The 5,000-nt window shown below is 72.4% G+C and overlaps 3 non-coding genes across 3 annotated transcripts; 1 reads left to right on the top strand and 2 right to left on the bottom strand.

Moving 5' to 3' along the window:
- Positions 1 to 2,285: 2,285 nt before the first annotated feature.
- TRNAG-GCC (transfer RNA glycine (anticodon GCC)) lies at positions 2,286 to 2,355 on the bottom strand. The gene has a single exon. It is a non-coding gene; the product is annotated as a tRNA-Gly (tRNA).
- Positions 2,356 to 3,900: 1,545 nt separating this feature from the next.
- Positions 3,901 to 3,983, bottom strand: TRNAL-CAG (transfer RNA leucine (anticodon CAG)). Its single transcript has one exon. It is a non-coding gene; the product is annotated as a tRNA-Leu (tRNA).
- Positions 3,984 to 4,608: 625 nt separating this feature from the next.
- On the top strand, positions 4,609 to 4,680 carry TRNAD-GUC (transfer RNA aspartic acid (anticodon GUC)). The gene has a single exon. It is a non-coding gene; the product is annotated as a tRNA-Asp (tRNA).
- The last annotated feature ends 320 nt before the right edge of the window (positions 4,681 to 5,000 follow it).

Genomic DNA, 5,000 nt, shown 5'->3' with positions numbered 1-5,000 from the left:
CCTCCCCTCCCGGCCTGCCAGGCCGACCCACCCACCGTCCGGTCCCCAGTGCACCCGCACCACCCCCTTTTAGCCCACGCCAGCACGCCAGGCCACAGGTGGCTAGCTTGTCGTGGGCCCCGCCGCCGCGGCGACGACGACGACGACGGCGGCGGCCGCGGCGGTGTGCGCACAAGGCCACCTGCCACGCCCCCACGGGCAGCCCAAGCCTCGCCCTGCCACCTCGGCCCCTCCGAGCTTTTTGGCCTGGCTGGCCCTCTGGAGGCCCTCGGCATCGCCTCTCCCCTTCGCCCCCCCGCGCACGCGCTCGCCTGGCTCCTTCGCTTCCACAGCCCGAGACGCGAGTGGCCGGGGCGACCTCTGTCCCCCGCCGGGACCACCAGTGTGCGCAGAGGCCCCGGCCCCCCGAGTGTGCTCGGACCCCCACCGCCCCCGCCGGTGGCGCTCCTAGCTGGCCAGGCTGACGAGCCATCCCGTCCTCCCTCCCGAGGCGCCCGCGGTGGCGGTGCTGGGCGCGTGGGGCAGGTGAGCCACGCGCAGCCCTGAGTCCCGTCACCTGGCCGAGCCCCCCGGGCCTTGCCTCCCTCGCCCCCCTCGGGCCTGCGACCTCTCGGGCGGCTTCCCTGCCCCACGCCGGGCGGGAGCGCCACGACCTGGCTGGCTGCGTCTCTCCCCGGCGCCGGAGAGCAGACCCCATGGGCACGGTGGTCTTGGGCCCCGATGGGAGCGCACAGTCCGACCGCCGGGGCCCGGGAGGTGGAGGAGGGAAGAGGCATCCGGGCCCGGCCCGGTCCCCCCGGGCACTGGAGGTGACACAGCGGGGAGGTGTCGTGGGAACCGCGGGGGAAGAAACCCCGGCAGCCAGGCAGGTGGCTGGCGGTGCAGTCACCCCGGGGGACTGGGCGCACTCGTCGCCAACTTGTCATTCCAATTGCAGGACACGTCGGTCCCCTGCATCCTTTGGCACAGGGGCCAGCGTGTTACCCAGAGGTCCCTTTCAACACCTCCGCGCCCCACCCCCCCACCCCCGATGAGCGGCGTCCTCCACCCCCGCCCCCACTCACGCACACTTTCTACAGTTGCGCTTTTCACAGTTTCCCATCCCGCCTCGCCCCGTGCCTCGCCATGATAGGCGCCGTCAGTCCCTCTGTCCACCCCTGTATCCGTCCTCTTCTGTGGATGCCTCCCACGGGCCATCGCACGCCTCAGTCTCCTTCCCGCCCCATCTTGGACACCCTTGTCCGCCAGGGATTTGCTCTGTGATCAGAGGTGTCCCCTCTCGAGGCCAAGCGGCCAGCCGGTGCGCCGCGCACACCTGCTGGGGCACACTCGCTTCAACCGGACGCCCCCCCTGCACCGGTGCGGAGGGGCCGCGGCGGCCGTGGGTCTCCGGGTGCTTCCCGTGCCCGCCGGAAGTTTCCTCGGAGTCCTTGCTTTTGCGTGTGTGTGCGTGTGCGTGTGGGTGTGGGTGTGGGTGTGTGTGGAGGGGTGGAGGTCGGGGTGGGAGAGGGATGGAGGACGGCGGTGGCCTTTGGTGCCGTGGGCGGCTCTAGCGGTGGAAGAGGAAGCCGCGTTGGCACGGTAGCGGCGGCGGCGAATCGGGACGCAGAGAATCAAGGGCCTGCGCGACCCTGACGTTAGGCACGCTGGGGTCCTGCGGGTGCGGGTGTCGGTGCCACCTGGAGTCTGTGGGCGACCCTCCCGGACAATGGGATGTATAGCGCACCTAGGCGTGGCAGCTTGGTTTCTGCCGGTGTTGCAAAAGGGGAGGATTTCTGGAGTGTGGATAGAGTGAGCCAGAGCCTGTGTGTGTGTGTGTGTGTGTGTGTGTGTGTGTGTGCGCGCGCGCGCGCGCGCGCGTTGGGGGGGGGGGGTTGGGGGCTGGTGGCAGGGGCGGGGGCGCGAGGTGGTGCCGAGGGAAGGGAGGAGCTTGTGGGTGGCAGCGGCGAGTTGGTGCGTGGATGCGTTCCTTGCAGTGAATCGGGAGACTGGAGCGAGGCGAGCGTCGTTAAAGAGAAGAAGGGCAAAGCAGGTGTGTGGGCGGGCGCGGATGGGCCCTTGGCTCCCGGGCGGAGTTTTGTCCCTTGTCCCCAGGGCGAGCGAGCCAGGGAGGAGGAAGGGAATGTGCGGCAGGGGCGGGGACGGGATGGGGCGTGGGCGGGCCCCCAGAGAGGAGCAGAGGTGGCTTTGGCCAGGTGCTCTGAAGCTGGGAGAGAGGCAGCTTAGCAGGGAGAGAGGAAGCGTAGCGCGCAGTTGGCGCTGCGGGGCCAAAGGGGATGGCGCGTTGCATGGGCCGGGAATCGAACCCGGCCTCCCGCGTGGCAGGCGAGAATTCTACCACTGAACCACCCATGCACCCACGGACGTGGTCCACAGAGGGCTTCCCCAGCGGCGCCGGCCGCCTCCGTCGCCGGTCCCCGCCAGTAGTGAGCGTGAGCGTGAGCGTGAGCGTCTACCCCGTGGGAGCAGGAGGCGGGCGGTCTGCAAGACAGGCTCCAGGCACGCGGAGAGCCAGCCCCTGGGGCGCGGCGCGGCGCGGCGCGGCGCGGCGCGGCGCGGGCCTCCGGGCAGAGGAAGGCACGGAGGCGGACTGGGCTCATCCTGTGCTTTGTCCCTCGTCCAGGGCCACCGCCACAGCCTGCCCGTGTCGCCAGAGGCAGCCAGGAGCCGGACCCAGCCTGGCCAGCGCCGAACCCCAAACAGCCGGAGCCATCTGTGGCAGGTGCAGGCAGGCGAGGGACCTTGCCTTCAGCTACTCCCAGCCCCGAGCCAAAGTCCGTTTGGCGGATGGTTTTCTCGCGCGTGCAGTGTGTGTCCCGGCGGACGGGGTGGGGAACGGACCTCTCGTGTGTGGAGCCGTGGGGCCGGGGGCGGGGATGGGTGGGCTGTGTGTGTGTGTGTGTGTGTGTGTGTGTGTGTGTGTTTGCGCTCGCGCCGGCGTCTGTCGGAGTTAGAGGCCAGGTCGCGCCGCATGCGCCTCTGAGTGCGTCTGGGGCCGAGAGAGCAAAGGCCTGAGCGCGTTGGCCGGCGGCTCTCCCTAGGGGTCCGGCTCGGTGCCTTGACAGGTTGGGAGCCAGGAGGGCGATCTTGGATCCGGGAGGAACGCTGGGGCGGAGTGGCCGGCCGGCGGCCTCCCCGAGCCAGGAGATGCGCTGTGGCGCCCGGCTGGATGGCCCGGGGGGGTCTAGGGCTTCCGCTCCCTGCAGCCACCTTCCCGGCTTGGACTCGTGAGCCAGGCCCACAGAAGGGAGGGGTCCACGCCGCCGGCCGGCCAGCAGACGGCTGGGCTGTATGGCTCCCGGGAGGCAGACAGGCAGGCAGGTAGGTGTGGCCAGGGGAAGGCCCCCAGGTGGAGGATCGTGTGGGCCGCCTCGGGAGGGTGTGGAGAGAATGGACTGGGGCCGGGGGGGGGGGGGGGGGGGGGAAGCACGGGGTGACGGTGGGGTGGGTGCGTGTTCCCGGTGGCGGCGGAAGCGGACGGCTGGCTGTAAGAAAGAGCCAGGCGCTGTCCAGCGGCCACAAGTGGGAGCGGGAAGCGCGGGGAGCTTTGCAGCCTGGGCTGGTCCGCGAGTGCCGGGGTGACGAGGGCAGGGGCGGGAATAGGCGAGAAGGAGGACCAAAGAGCCTCCAGAAAGCAGCAGGTGCGAAGTCAGCGAAGCCCGCGGGTGTGGGAAAGGCGCTCGAGTCGCCGGGGAGTGCGTGTGTGTGTGTGTGTGTGTGTGTGTGCGCGCGCGCGCGGGCGCGCGGGCGCGCTCCGAGCCCGAGGCGGCGAGGGTGGAGGGGTTGGAGCTCGGTCCTGGGCAGCGCGTGCTCGGGTGCGAGGCGGGCCGCGGCGGCGAGAGGGTGTGGTCCAGGCCCGGGTGGCGTGGCTGCTGTGTGGGGCGGGCCAAAAGGTGGGCGTGTCAGGAGTGGGATTCGAACCCACGCCTCCAGGGGAGACTGCGACCTGAACGCAGCGCCTTAGACCGCTCGGCCATCCTGACGGCGGGTGTGGGCGCGTCGCCGCTGGCCTGGCTGGGACGCGGCGCTAACGCTGGTGTCCTTGGCCGTCATGGCGCCTGGCTGGCGGCTGTGTGGGTGCGCAAGGGGCGAGCCACGCGCGGCGGCCCCGGAGGAGCACCGCCAGCCGCCTCGCCGCCGCCGCCGCCGCCGCCGCCGCCGCCGCCGCCGCCAGCGCGCTCCCGTCGCTGTCGCACCCCCACCCCCAGCTCCCTGCAGGCCCCGTCCAGCGTCGGCGCCCCTTGCCCTGCTCCCCACCCCGCCTTCCTCGCCTCGCCCTCGCCCTCGCCCTCGCCTCGCCCTCGCCCTGGCCCTCGCAGCCCCGCTTGCCGTCTGGGGCCTTTTCTCCGGCGCGATGCCCGCCTGGCAGACGAGAGAGGCAGCGCTCGTTGGGAGTACTGAGCGCCGTCCGGGTCCGTGTGTGGGCCCGGGTGCGGGTGGACTCCGAGTCGGGGCCGGGGGCTGCCGTGCGGGAGAGGGGGCCGAAGCGGGGGTGGGGTCGGGTGGGGCGTGGCCCGGGCCGGGCGCCCGTGCAGGGCAGGGCGTCGAGGGCGGGCAGGGGCAGCCGGAGAGGGGTCGGGCGGGCGCCCGGGTGGCCGGCCGCCGCCGTCCTCGTTAGTATAGTGGTGAGTATCCCCGCCTGTCACGCGGGAGACCGGGGTTCGATTCCCCGACGGGGAGGCAAGACGCCCTTTTTGGAGGCCTGCGCAGCTCTGGGTCCCACCTCTTGCTCCCGAGGGAGGGGCAGGGGCGCTTCTTCTCGGCCGTCCGTCGTCCGGCCGGCGGCGCGTGCCCGGCCTGCCCACCGTCCACCGGGCCCAGCCCTTTGCGTGGCTCGAGGCCGGACGCTGGGTCGCCACCGCGCAGCCGGGGCCTCGTGCGGTCCCCGCGGCAGCCACAGCGAGCTCCTTGGCGACGTGCCGCCCAGCCGCGCAGCCGCGCAGCCGCGCAGCCGCCCAGCCGCCGTGGGTGTGGGTCGGGTGGGAGGCAGATGGGTCCGG

Source organism: Panthera onca, chromosome F1 (genome assembly GCF_046562875.1).
Source record: "Panthera onca isolate mPanOnc1 chromosome F1, mPanOnc1 haplotype 2, whole genome shotgun sequence".
NCBI lineage: Eukaryota > Metazoa > Chordata > Mammalia > Carnivora > Felidae > Panthera > Panthera onca.
This window is presented reverse-complemented; position numbering and strand designations above follow the sequence as displayed.